The sequence below is a fragment of the Mugil cephalus genome, chromosome 7, assembly GCF_022458985.1.
Source record: "Mugil cephalus isolate CIBA_MC_2020 chromosome 7, CIBA_Mcephalus_1.1, whole genome shotgun sequence".
NCBI lineage: Eukaryota > Metazoa > Chordata > Actinopteri > Mugiliformes > Mugilidae > Mugil > Mugil cephalus.
The window spans coordinates 2,670,256-2,685,770 of NC_061776.1; the positions used below are offsets into that span (position 1 = coordinate 2,670,256).

Here is a 15,515-nt window from a genome sequence, read left to right on the forward strand (position 1 = left end):
GAAATCAAACATGTCTTTTATTTAAATTTCCCGGGAAAATCTAAAAGGAAAATAATTCTTTACATGGTTAAATATTTAAAAGTGACAATTAAAAGTTTTGATAAAGAAACTCTGATAAATCTTTTTTACTCAACATTACAATCAAAATATCACGACTAACATTTACTGAAAACTGATGAAAAGTGATGAATTGAGATGAAGTGGATGAGATTGTGATGGAGAGAAAAGAGGAGCAGAAAACAGTCAGTCAGCATGTGTGGAGCTGGTGGACGGTCCCTTGTTTGTGAGGCTCGTCAGCAGAGAGAGTCCACAGCAGTACACCAGACTCTTCACTATCAGCACTGTGTACAGCAGACAGAGCAGCTTCACCCTGCACTGAGACTGGAAGGACACTGACACACACACACACACACACACACATATGAATTAGTGCAAGTGTCAGATTGATCCTGTAAAGTTGTTCTAGTGTCCTCATTGGACATTTAGAGCTGTCCCTGCAGGAGGCAGCAGGTGATCTTACAGTGATGTTGCTGCAGAGCTGCCAGGTCTGCTGGCTCTCTCTCTGGAGGACAGGAGGCTGTGGAGCTGGAACCCCTGAAACAGAAAAGGAGTCAATGTTTGGAGCTGCCAGTGACAATGTCAGTCCTCTGCTCCTCTGATCTCTTTGACAGCGTCTCCACATGAAGCTGAACCACTGCTGGACACAGTCACCAAGCCTTCATTACCTTGTAGTGCTTGGGCCTCCACTCTGTCCTCCACTCTGTCCTCCACTCTGTCTTCCATAGTGGCGTTCACTGTGCCCCCCTCATGCTTGATGTAGCATTGGTATCTATATATGTACAGATCATTTCTATCCACCAGTCTGATGGAGGCTCTGCGTCCTGACTCTCTGAGCTCCAGTGATCTCCCTGAGCAGAGGTCAGATCCTCCAGAGAGCCGCCCTTCTTCTGTCTTTTCCAGGAGAACTGGACCACAGGAGGAAACATGGATGAGGCCAGACACAGCAGGGAGCTCTTCCCCTCCTGGTTGGGTCTGGATGCTGCTGGGTACACGCTCACCACTGGTTTCACTACCTGCTCATCTGAAGTTTGACAGCACACACACATTGACACAGTCAACAGCAGCTTACAGCACTGGTCTGGATTCAGCCTTTATCCTGGAAACTACATGGACTCTGATCACTAAAATACTCATCAAAACACAACAAACATCAACCAGCATTAATGTTTCCAGCAGTCTGAGCTACAGTAGCTCGTCTGTTGGATCGGGCCACAAGGGTCAATGATCCTCTGCTGCCCCCTGACCACCTGTCTCTGGTTCTTGTCCTTCCTTAGACCACTTTTGATAGATACTGATCACTTTAGACCAGGAAAACCCCACAAGAGCTGCAGTTCTGGAGATGCTCTGAACCCAGTCGTTTAACCACTTCAACGGTCATAATGTTATGGCTGAGCAGTGTACATATTCAGTATATGTCATGATATGTCTTCATGTAAATTTCTAAAATAACCGATGTTACATCATATTAATTAATTCATTAACACAATCACAACACAAACTGGAACATCCTTAATATATCCTTTATTATATGCAAGATACAAATATACACAAGTTAATAGGATTTCTATTGCATTTAATTTTTTTATTTATTTAATATTTCGTTTCGTCTTTTTATTTCCTCTGTGCTCTGTCCTCAATCTGTCTACTGCTGCAACGCTGCAAATTTCCCCACGGTGGAATAAATAAAGGATTATCTTATTTTATCTTAATCAAATGACATTATTTGCTCATTTTCCATGTGATTCAAAGAAGTTAGGAAACATGTCGACTGTGTCTCAGTACGTCGTCTTTTATCAATTAGAGTTATTGTAGTTTACAACGTGAAATATTTTCCTATTTTATTTTATATTATTTTATTTTATTTTATTTTATTTTATTTTATTTTATTTCATTAATTACAAAGGCTTTTCAGAATAGTCGTCATCTTTATAGCCACATTTGTTTCTCCAAAACCTCTACATAAGGTTCAGCGTTAATGGTTCGTTCACAAATGTGTAAGTTAATGAAGATCACCAACATTCAACACTGCTTTTTATTTTTTGATATTAGAACTGTAGACCATGAAATACACAAATTATTTTCTTCTTCACATTGAGAAATATTATTTGGTCCAAAAGTCGTTCACAGAGTCATGAAGCCTCTCTCCTCCACCACCATTTATTTCTAATTAACCTAATTAGCTGTGACATGAAATTAAAGCAACTTGTCCTAAATAGTTTTCATGTCTTTGTAATATTTTCAATAAAATAAAATAAGCAAATAATTACAAATCCCTGAATTCTGTTTCCAGTTGTACGTTTGTCATTTCAGTGATTACTACATGTATTGAATATTACACATTTAAGAGCACAGACTTTAATCACTAATAAAACTCATCAATATACAAGTTTGTGTCAGTCATGTTCAAATGTTTAAATACTTTATGCTGATGATAGTAATAAAACATTGTTTGAGTTAATTCTATTTATTCTAACATCACATTCACTTAATGTTTTTATTCTTTTTCAATTAAAACATCATCAATTAAAGACACATTTACATCATATAAATATTAACTGACAGAGATTAGATCTGACAAGGTTCTAACTTTTAGAAATGATCCAGTTCAATCGATAGACACTTCAAAACAATCTGAAATAGTGGAACATCTAATATCATCTTGTTTACACAAAATTACTGAGACGATCAAATCCTAAATGTTTGTAACGTCACTAATATTTACAGAAATAAAGAATAACTTTAGTTGTTGAGTGAGATTTCAACATGTTTTCAGAAGTGATTGAGCTTTTCTTATGTAACAATGGCTGCAGGATGAATTCTCTAATAATGAGGAAAAAACTAACATGTAAAGCCTGAAGCAGCACAAACTGACTTTAAACACGTTTCAGCTTCTACAATAAAACAAGTGAAGGAAAAGAAATGTTTGTTCTTACCTGTTACAATGAGTTTAGTTCCAGAGCCAAACATACGGTAGTTGCTCCACAGTGAAAAAGACTAATACAAAAACCTGTGTGCCGTTGAGAGAGTCAGCTGAGGTGAAGGAGTCAAAAGAGGAAGTGGGATCATATTTCAGCTCCTTGATGTGTTTCTCTATTGTTCAGATCTACATGACTGTCTCTACTTCTCTTTTCTTTTCTCCACACTAGCAGCATGGCTCTGATGTTAATGTCAGTGGTTGGTCAGTCCGCTACTTTAGTCCTCATGGACTGGATCTGGACTCAAGGATGGATGATGGATTGACATCAACCTTTCTACACATTCTTGGTCCCCAGAAAATCAACTTCATTAAAAACTTTGTTGATTCTCACTTTTTATGTAGCGCCATCAGCAGGTCAACATCTGTGGTTAGGACTGAAACATCTAAATAACTGTTGACATATTGTCATTTAAACTGGTTCATGTTCCCCTGAGGATGAACAGCATGGTCTGGCACTCTGCTATGAAAAGTAAAAAAATGGATGTAAAACGATTTGTTCCTTTTTCTGTTACATTAAAGCAATCGAGTCACTTCTCTCATCTGTTGTGATGTTGTTGTCTAAATTTAGTCAACGCTGCTAAAGTGTGTTGATGCTTTGAAGCTGTGCTTAATAACTCATTCCCACTAATGTTTCTTGAGGCTGACATCAGTTGGGTTTCTCCTCATCTTTCTGTCACCAGTTCCCACACTCAGCATGTTAAACTGATTGGACAGGGACAATATAAGTACTAAAGAGCTGCATCAGTGGACGAAAATTAAAAGAAAAAACAAACAAACAAATGACAAATATCATAAGACAACAACGCAAAGTAACAACAACAAAACACATTTTTATGTTCAAAGGGAATAGGAAGTTTTTGAGGGAGAGAGAGTTTTGGTAAGTTTTTATTTTATGTTCATTCAAGTGTTGTTTTTCTTTTTCTTGTACAACTGAGAGAAGTGACCGGAGTCAAATCCCTTGAATGTGTTCACATACCTGGTCAGTAAAACTGATTCTGATTCTGATCAATGAAGTTATTCTTATTCTTAGTTACTCTTATTTCTTAATTTACTCTCAACTTAACACTAAGTTCAGAGAACTGTAGAGGGCTGCTGTGGTTGATGAGCAAAAAAAAAAAAAAAAATCACCTTTAGGAATAAAAAGAGCAATCAATTGTATTTGCTTCAATATTTTTATGCAAGTACAGAACTGTGTGTGCTTTGCAAAAACTCAACATTTAAGATCTCTGTGAGATAATTAATGAACAACAGTGACAACTTCAATGCATGTGTTGTTATTTATCCCCTCAGTTAAGTGCTGTGTATTGTTTTTCACTGAGTGTGAGTTTGTTCTGAAACTGTGCATCATGGGTATATGTGTGGTTTTTATCTCATATCCAGTTCATAATGACCAATGATAGATTTCCAGCTCCTCCATCCTCCTGATAACCAGAACTTTCTCCTGAGGCACGTTCAGTTATATAAATATTTTACAGTTAGATGTCTATGTCCTAAAAAGATATAATATTCTTGATCTTGGTAGCTATCAAATCTTCATGGCTACCTGTCTCATCTTCAATGAATTTATCCAGAGAAACAACATTGAAGGATGAAGAATGAGAGCTCTAACTAGAGGTGACTGTAATATACCGAGGCGTAAAACAAAATTTTCCCAAACGGTTTTATCTGTAAGAGGTACACAAAGCTGGAACAAGTTACCACCACACATCGAGAACAGCAACAACTACTTACTTTTTAAAAGTGTTAGCTTTAACACTGGTTAAACACTAACCAGACATGTCCTCACATAGCCTAAAAGTTTCCTTAATCTGATGCATGCTCTCTGGATTCATGAACCAAGTCTGTTCCTTTCAGTGTGTTTCCACGTTTAAGTAGCGATGTCTTGTGTTTCCTGTTAGTAAAACACAAGTTATAATAATAATAATAGAACACGTATGTGAAACCAAGTGTTTGGGTGTGACAATTGATGACAAACTCAGTTGCCAGACAAATATCCTTTCTTCTACATGTTACTGTTCACTCATTCTGCCGTACATGGCTTTTTGTGTGGAGGTGTGGGGGAACACTTCAATAACAAAAAATGATCTGATAACCAATCAAAAAGGGCCACAAGAATGGTAAACCATTCACAATACCATGACTAAAAAAAAAAGTCTTTATTAAATTAAGAACCTTAAATTTAATGATATTGTTGAGATGAGAGCCACCTTATAATGTTCAAGGCACAAAAAATCTACTCCCCTGCTGCATTCAGAAACTTCGAAACATATGTTTAAATAAATATAAATCTTTTTTTGTATATATACACAATCATTTTCTACAATTGTATGTCATCTTGGTATGTTATTGTAATGAATCATGTATTTGATCCATGTGGAGCTTTGATTGATTGCAGTACCATCTGTTTTTGTCTTCTTTTTCTTTTATGTGGGTGAACCTGGGCTCTGGTTTACTGCTCTCTTCCTGTCACAAACACTGTTTGACATCTGTTCATCTGTTGGTTTTCGTTCAGGCTGCTCACATCATTTCTCACTGTGGGTACGACTTCTATAACAGGAGCAGTAGTAGGAGGCTGAATGATCAATTTTAACTTTCTTTCTCTCCAACTCCCAGCTGTTCTGATTATTTACTCTGCAGCCCCTGCAGCCCACAGATGAGCCGGCTGCTGATGATTGACAGCTTAGATCAAGCTGCTGTGTCCTGCGTTGTTAATGTGTGTTGATATTGTGAAGCTGAGCTGAAGTTAAATGAACTTATTCCCACTAACTAGCATATTTCCTGGATAATATTTCCTGGAGTTGACATCTGTTGGGTTTCTCCTCATCATTTCCAGGTCCCACGCTCAACATGTTAAACTGAATGGACAAGGAGAGAGTATTAAACAGCTGCATCATGTCATTTCAGTGAAGTGGTTACTAAGTTTCAGACCCCAATGTTCACAAACACTAATTCAGGCCTGCACCATTTGATTTGAATGGTTTGAGTAAATGTGTGTTTATGTTAAAATATTTTATTTTTCTATTTCAAAAGCACCCTCAAAGGTTTATATCTTTTCTGAAAATGTAATGTTGTACCTTTGTGTTAATTACTCTGTGTTTTTAATTGTATTTGTAAGTTGTGCTGTGGGACCCAAAAGGTTTGAATCAGAAGGACAATGTCACGTGACTGATCCATGTTGCGTTCCATTGTGCCTCCAACTGTTTTGAAGCATCAAAGTTCTTTTTGTTTCAGTAAAACACACGTCAGTATGCAATAATCATCTTATCCTTTTTCTAAAATTGAATAATAAACAAAATACAACCATTACACAATATTTGTATTTTATTTAGTATGAATATTCAATCAATATAAGGCTTCCCAATTGCTACCAAACAAATTCCCCTCTCAACACGATACAAAAATGAAAACCTGAGGAAGCAAACAACAAGAAACCACAGAAAAAAAGAAATGAATGATACATTCGAAAAGGAGATGACGCATCTTATTCAGTTCTTCCCCAATTCTGTTTTGTTCTCTCTTTGTTGGTTTTTGTCTTTGTGATACTTTTTACTTTAACTCAAAGTTTTTATTGAGGTCAAGACCTGCACGACTGTCCATCAGTCTGCTCTCAACGCTTCGGTACCGCTGGTTTCCTCAACGATACCACTGTGGAGATCGAGCTCACCAGGACAGCGTTTGGTCAACCGATCCAGTTGTTTGGAGCGGCATCCAAGGAACTTCCATAAGCAGATCATCACCTTCATATTTGAGAAGTGTTGATGATCGTGTCATAACTAAAGAAACTCATCTAAATCTAAATTATTCATTTAAGAAATCAGGTTGCGTTTGCCTCCTCATTTTCGTTCATACTTCTGACTTTCGTAAAATTCATACATTTCCTTATTCTCATCATATTCCATTACTCTGTTATATTATTCATCATATTGTTTATTATTCACTCTTCACCTTTGTAAATAAATCACATATTTCACTTACGTTGTTGTCAGAAGGTCCTTGTGAGCTGGAAACAGATGATCCCTGAACTGAGAGCTGACGCCTCAGATATGATGAGATTGATAATTTACTAGTAATTAATATTAATCCAATATTTATTGATTAGTTCTCACAGTGTATTGTACATCTGTGGGTGGTGCCCCCTTTTCCAGGAGTGCAGTTATTACACGTAATTGTTTAATAACTTATTTCCACTACAGGGGTGACAAAAGCCCAACCGCCATGTCCACCAGCTGCATAGGGATAGGCATTCACACAGTAGAAGCTGTACGAAGCCTTATGCTGAAATTGTGGCCTAGAACTCTGATGAATCAGATGATAACCACAGCATCTCCGACCACAGTGTAGAACATGGTCAGCACGCTTCAGATAGTGACAGTGCTTCTGAATGCCTCTCTATCTCCAGCTATCGGGAACGTTACAGCCCTGAGCCACATGTGAGGAAACTCCAAAGACACAAAAGCTCCAGAGCTTCCTCCTCACACTATAGACAGTCAAACAAATACAAGCGTAGGAGTTCTTGGTTTTCTTGCAGTTAGGATCAATATGGTTTTGTTAGTAACAGCAGTATGTCTGTGAAGGTTCTCAGTCATCCAGGTCATGTTAATCCAAAAAAGCGTTGAATAAGGTCAGCTGGACTTGTAGAATTTCTTGAAGACGTTTCGCCACTCATCCGAGTAGCTTCTTCAGTTCTGATGAACTAGTGGGAAATTGAGGTTTAAATAGGAAAAACTCTGTGGGTAGCACCCACCAGAAACTTGCTTGACCAGAAACTGGGGTCACTAATTGCCATAATGGCTGATACTTACCTGTCCTTGAATGGGGGGAACTGTGTGCCTAGGCTAACTTACCCTATGAATAGAGCTCTAACGAGGCTATTGTCCATGGGAACCTGGAGGCTCAATGTGTGAATGTTGTTGAAACTTCTTGGGGACAGAAGTCAAAACTGAATTATAAATAGTTGGTAAATTAAATCTCAGTCCACCTCCTCTGTTTAGAGAAGGTTTCTCCATTTTGACATAGATGGCTTCCTTAACTCCTCTCTCAAACCATCTGTCCTCTCTGGCCAGGACTTTGACGTTGTTATCCTCAAAGGAGTGTCCTTTGTCCTTCAGGTGGAGGTGGACTGCTGAGTCGTTTCCTGATGAGCTGGCTCTCCTGTGTTGGGCCATGCGCTTGTGTATGGGTTGTTTGGTTTCCCCAATGTACAGGTCTGTACATTCCTCGCTACGCTGAACTGCGTACACTACATTGCTTTGTTTCTGTCTAGGTGTTTTGTCCTTGGGGTGGACCAGTTTTTGTCTTAGGGTGTTTCCAGGTTTGAAATAAACTGGGATGCGGTGTTTACCAAAAATTCTCCTTAGTTTCTCTGATACCCCAGCTATGTAGGGAATGGTGATGTTCTTCCTTCTGTTTTGTTCCTCTTCCCTGTCCTTCCTGGGATATCTTTTTGAGCCTTTGACAAAGGCCCAGTTGGGATATCCGCATGTCTTGAGGGTTTGTTTAATGTGTGTTCCCTCCTTGTCCTTGCCATCCTGTCTGGTGGGGACAGTCTGTGCTCGGTGCTGGAGGGTTCTGATGACTCCCAGTTTGTGTTCCAGGGGGTGGTGTGAGTCAAATAACAGGTGTTGATCTGTGTGTGTGGGTTTCCTATATACTTCTATGTTGAGGCTTCGATCTTCTTCAACACGTACCAAACAGTCTACATCTACAAAACCAGAATAATAAACTACCTACAACAACTGGAAAAGGAGAAGGTCATCGACAGACTCCTTTATTACCGTCTGTACCCAGGGGAAGCCACACCGTGTATTTATGGTCTCCCCAAAATACACAAGGAGGGAGCCCCACTCAGACCCATTGTCAGTAGCATCAACTCTGTCACATATAACATTGCCAAGCATTTGGCATCCATCCTCTCTCCATTAGTAGGCAACACCCCACACCACATCGAAAACTCCAGGGCATTTGTGAACAAAGTCAAGGACATCACACTGGACCCAGAAGAAACCATCGTGTCCTTTGATGTCACCTCTCTGTTCACCTGCATCCCCACGAGAGAAGCCACGGATGTAGTAAGGAAAAGACTACAAAAGGATGACACCTTGGCCTCAAGAACCAACCTCACCCCAGAACAAGTCTGTGTGTTACTCGACCTGTGCCTGACCACCACCTACTTTCAGTTCAATGGAGGTTTCTACAGGCAAAAACACGGCTGTGCGATGGGGTCCCCAGTGTCACCGATCGTGGCCAATCTCTACATGGAGGAAGTAGAGACCAGAGCTCTGGACACCTTTGCAGGTTCCAATCCCACCCACTGGTACAGATATGTGGATGACACCTGGGTTAAAAACCTCAAACCTGGAAACACCCTAAGACAGAAACTGGTCCACCCCAAGGACAAAACACCTAGACAGAAACAGAGCAATGTAGTGTACGCGGTTCAGTGTAGCGAGGAATGTACAGACCTGTACATTGGGGAAACCAAACAACCCATACACAAGCGCATGGCCCAACACAGGAGAGCCAGCTCATCAGGAAATGACTCAGCAGTCCACCTCCACCTGAAGGACAAAGGACACTCCTTTGAGGATAACAACGTCAAAGTCCTGGCCAGAGAGGACAGATGGTTTGAGAGAGGAGTTAAGAAAGCCATCTATGTCAAAATGGAGAAACCTTCTCTAAACAGAGGAGGTGGACTGAGATTTAATTTACCAACTATTTATAATTCAGTTTTGACTTCTGTCCCCAAGAAGTTTCAACAACATTCACACATTGAGCCTCCAGGTTCCCATGGACAATAGCCTCGTTAGAGCTCTATTCATAGGGTAAGTTAGCCTAGGCACACAGTTCCCCCCATTCAAGGACAGGTAAGTATCAGCCATTATGGCAATTAGTGACCCCAGTTTCTGGTCAAGCAAGTTTCTGGTGGGTGCTACCCACAGAGTTTTTCCTATTTAAACCTCAATTTCCCACTAGTTCATCAGAACTGAAGAAGCTACTCGGATGAGTGGCGAAACGTCTTCAAGAAATTCTACAAGTCCAGCTGACCTTATTCAACGCTTTTTTGGATTAGTAACAGCAGCAAATTCTGCTGTTTTTCAGCCCATCCAAATTGGAGGACAAGGCCACATGGCTTCTTTGTTCCCCAAACTGGACCTTGGTAGCGATGCAAGGGCCTACCAAAGAATTTCAGGACGGAACCAACTACCACAACACAAAGTCTGCTAGTGGAGTTAACAAGCAACGGAGCCACAGAACAAAACAGAACAACCATTCGACTCATGAAGAAGAACCAAGGACCCTCCTCAACAAAACTGGGACTACACAGCCAGGACAGCTGTAGTTCATTCAACAAGGACAGCAACGACTGGACTTTGCAACCCAGCATCAGCAGGACCTGCATATCAGCACATTAACCACCATCTTCTCTTCTCCATGTGACTTGTTAAAGTAACTAGGCCTAGTTAGCTTATCTTGTACATACTTCGACTAAGCATAAGTTACTTCAGCCTGGTCAATGTATATGAAATACTTGAGCTTGTTGTTGACATTTATACCTCGACCGGCACTGTCTGTAGGAGGCAGAGTTCAATCCCCAACATAAATGCTGCTTCTGTATGAGGCATATTCTTACAAATATATTTACATCATGGTCATGCCAGAGCACAACGCCTCACAATACACACACACAGACGCGCATATGATGACAGAAGATGAGAGAGAAAGTGATTTACTGAGTATGTGATGATTGTATTTGATGAAGATTAATGTGATGCTGATGGCTACAAAATAAATATGATGCACGATGGAAAATTCTCTTTCAGGGCCTGTGTCTGGAGCTAAAGAAGGATGAATGAAAGGAGTGTAAACATACACAATACTAGGAAGGTGGTCATAATGTTATGGCTGATCGATATGGAGCTTCATCTTCTTCTGGAAAATTTGACTGAAATCATTCATTATCATGAACTAAATCCTAAAATATCTTTGTGTTCTTTTGTTCTTCTTATTTTGATTAATTTTTAATTTTTAGTGTTTGTTCTGTTGTTTTCTTATTTCTTTCTAACTGTTGAAATATCTGCTAACAACATTGTAGTATATGATCCACTTCCTGTCCCTCTTCCTGTTTTTGGGTTTGTGAAGTGTGTACAACATTTAAAGGTTATTTGTTATTATTATTTATTTCTTATTTAAAGGTAATTTACCATCTGTTGGATCATAAAATTACCAAACATAAAGAAACAAGTTTCCTTTGTTTATGAATGTGGGGTTATTGGGGATAAGAAATTAAATATAAGGAGACTGTAGGAGCTGAACGGGAGACGGGATTCAACAACTGGCACCAGAAGCTGATCTCAGAATCGCCAAGAGTTTTTGACACTGATCTTTCTTGTAATAAAGCCTTGTTAAATGCAAGTGATCACTTCTTTACATCAACACATCAATATACAACAACATTAATAAGTCTGATGTCAAATAAATAGTGAGAGCAGGAAAGAAGAATCTCCCTCAGATCAGTAGTTTGTGACTCTGTCAAAGATTGAGGTGAAATATGTGAACCTGGGCTCTGGTTTACTGCTCTCTTCCTGTCACACACGCTGTGTTGGTTTTTGTTCAGGCTGCTCATATAATGTCTCACTGTGGGTACCAACAGGAGCAGTAGTAGGAGGCTGAATGATCGACTTTAACTTTCTTTATCTCCAGCTCCCAGCTGTTCTGTTTATTCACAGCTGAGAAATCATTTTTCTGAGGATGATTATTACGTGAATCTATCTCACCGTTACGTTTATCAATACCAATAGTTCTTTTAAATGTTTCTGTTTCTTTCTTCTGGTACCAGTATATATAGTTAACACTACACTTGTTAGTTATTCCACATCTGAAGGAGACTGTTTGACCAACTCTCCTGGTCAATGTTAACTGGTCCTGGGTCAGATCTGCTGCCATGGCAACCAGGGCTGTAGAGACACAGACAGATAGATGAAGGTTAGTGAGACAGTGTTTGTTAAAGGTGGAGTTTGTTGGAAACACTCACCTGAACACAGACAGCACAGAGCAGCAGCTGGGAGGAAAAGCATTTTGTGTGGTGGTGTATCCTCTGGTGAAGCTGGGGAGAAGTGGAGCTCTGATGCAGCTGAGGCCCAACAAGGACGAGCTGTGACATGAGACGAGGCCACGTGGTTTCTAGCAGGTCCTCAAAGCTCCCATCAGCCCCTGCAGCCCACAGATGAGACGGCTGCTGATGATTGACAGCTCAGATCAAGCTGCTGTGTCCTTTCATGGTCTTGATTTGAATCTGACAGCAGATGAAAAACATCTGGGTCACATGATGCAGAAAGACTAAGAAACATTCATGTTCCCACAAACACATTCAGGTTGGTGGTGAATTTAGTAACACAGACTGTTCTCTGTTGTTGAAGAGCATTTTAAGAGATGAAAATACAAAACTACAAATCTACACAGCTCCTCAACTCCGACTGAACTCTTCAGTGAGTTTCACTTCATTCAATAATGGAAGTGAATTTCTAGTGACTTGAATTCTTTTCCCACTCTGTCTCTCTGTCCATTTTCAGCTGAGGTGAAAGTTGATACTCTTCTATGAAAGGACTGTTCTCCTGAAGCACATTCACACTTTGTACATAATCAGATCAATGACTCTTAAAGGTGATGGTGTAGCAGACAGGTGATTCCTGCTGCACAGCAGTGTGGAGCGAGAGAGTGGGAGTAGGGTAAGGGAGGAGATGGTGGTCATTAGCAATTGTTGACACCTGTGAGCTGGGTGAGCAGAAGGAGTGTAACTACCCAAAAAAAATAGTTAAAAGGAAGATATTTCTGCCAAGGGTGGAAAGAAACTCAAAGGGAACCAGAGTGAGTGAACTTCATCAGTCTTTGTACTCTGGAGCCATGGGGCCATTGAAATTCTAGGGCAGCAACAGTGAAATATTCTGCTTGTGGGCACTGAAGTCTTCTGGTACCAGATCTACCCTCCAGTCTGTGAATGATTAATTTGAATTTCCAAGAACTTTGGGGGACAGGACGTTTTGTGAGTGTCTGTTTGTTGTAAATGTTGTCCATTTTGGTTAAAGACAAAGTCAAAAGGCACATAACTGAATCTTTCACCTTCATTTCGTCTGTAGTGGACTTATTTCCTTTAGGCCTTAAATGTGTTTCTTCTACCCTGATATTTTTAATGGTGGACTCGATTGTCTGTCTGGTGCCCAAATAAATTTGAACATTAGACCTATTTTGGCCTTTAGTTACGCTACAATGGTGAGACTTGACTTGATGGATCTGATCAGCTCTGATCATTTTGTTGCTGCCTGAGGCTGAAATGAAGAAGCAAAGACAAGCAGCGTCACCCTGTGGTGAGTCACTGGAAGTACAAAGGCATCAAGACACAAATGATTCACAGTGGTTCAGTGAAACAGCTCTGAGCTCTGGATGCCACTCACCTTCAGCATAGAAACATCAAACCTTTGACACTGAACAGATGGAAGGAGACATCTCCCTCTGCCTAGGACGACCATCTAACGACCACCTTATTTTTTTTTAACCTAAAGGTTGAACAGGACAAGGATGATACAAAACAACCAGGCTGTGTTTTAATGATGGGAACTGAAAGAACATGGTTAATACATGTCTTCCAGAGACTGTCTTTGACTTTACTGCATCTCAGACTGTGTGAGGTTGGTTTATGAAATTAAATGACCAGTGACAGACTGGACATTTAATTTGAGGCTGGTAAACGGTGCAGTGGATATGTGGTGAATCTTCTGGAAGGAAAAAACTAAACTTTTACAGGAACAATTTTTGCCACAAGTTTTCCAACTCGTGGCCTAGTCTGGGACTGCGGTACTACATTTTAAATCAAACAAAGGATGTGTAGTGGCTATTTGTCTCAAACTAATAAAGAAGATGATGGAAAAAATACTTAGAGAAACTACATTCAAATCAAACTGTCAACGAACTTCTAAGAGGGTCTCTACGTTCTTCCATCAACCTTTGCGTACGCTGGTTGCGTCCGATTGGTTGGAGTTCAGAGCGTCCAAAACTGATGGGAGTGGAGGCGTAAGGATTCCTTTTGCGTCAGTATCAGACGTCTACGGGCAAATCGACGGTGGTCGAGGATTATGGGTAGTGTAGGCTTTCCCACTATCCAAAACAGAATATACGTTCATTTCTCAGAATTGAAGGAGGGAAAATTAAAAGTGATGGCCACAACATGAAGCTACTTTATTGTTGAATTAGCAGTGACACTCGAATGTGTTTGTGTTGAGAAATGTTGACGATCTCATTAAAAGAAATGCTTAAAATAGCGAGAAAAACACTTCCGGGCAGAATGTCCTCAATTCTCCAATCAGATTGAAGCTTGCAGCGTCATATTTCGCCGTGGACGGGTTATTATTGTAGTGAATGGAGGACTGGAGCCTCTGTTCTAAGCGTCTGTTACCGCCACGAGCGGGTTTACATTGAAGTCAATTGAATACCCAGAGCGTCTCTTAAAGACGTGGGAGGGTACCTAATGAGTCAGGAGCAGACGTCTAGGGGTGTGACAAATCGTTGGTATATTACGTCTTGGGAGTGAGAACAGGTTTGTCTGGCATATGGAGGGGTTCAGAGGAGCTGTCCAGTGCTGAAATTACCTCTCCTTGTGAGAGCTTGGCAGTAGAGAAGGGTTCAGAGGAACTGTCCAGTGCTGAAGTCAGAGCTTGGACAGAGAGAGGGTTTCAGCTCAATGACAAAACAAGAAGGACTGCACTGATGACACCTGTCCCCCTTGCCTTTACCTTAACACAAGTTCGGTGTGGACATTGTTGGCCAAAAGGGGAATGTCGTAACTGAGAGCACCATAACATTAACAGATAATGGCCCAGCCCACAGTTTACTTCCTCAGACATGTCCACTTTCCTGGAAGAGCAATATATACAACACATCAAGACCATGATCTACCATCTATAAGGAAAGTAGAGAGGCTGAATAGTGTGGTATCCTTACTGCTCAAAGAGAGAAATCTCCATGTCAAGCTCATATCACTGAGCCAAGGCTCCTAAGCTAAAACCAGGAAGCCTTGTAAACTCTGTCAAGAAAGGAACACAAAGATAATGTGATTGGAAATCAATGTTCTCCAACATGTATTTATGCATCTTTTCATACTGAAAAGCATCCCAAAGTTCTTTACATAAGCAGGGGCGTCCATGCCTAGGGGTCCGAGCCCCTTAACCATAGGGACGTTGCGGTAAGGATCACCCTGACTCGAGCAGAGAGGCCCCCACACCAAGGTGCAGAGTGTCTAACCACCCAGGCTGAAGGGACTCAAGGGACGGTGCCCCCCTGGGCAGACAAGGACAACCCCAAGGATGGCACCCCAGCTGTTCCACAGTCTGGGGCGAATGGTTGTTTGTCTCTATGTTAGTCCTGTGATAGGCTACATGATGTTACAACATAAAAATCATGATAAAAACAAAAATGATGACCCATTTTC

At 40.5% G+C, this 15,515-nt stretch overlaps 1 pseudogene; it reads right to left on the bottom strand.

The window, feature by feature from the left end:
* Positions 1 to 243: 243 nt before the first annotated feature.
* On the bottom strand, positions 244 to 12,111 carry LOC125011027 (annotated as a pseudogene).
* Between the last annotated feature and the right edge of the window lie 3,404 nt (positions 12,112 to 15,515).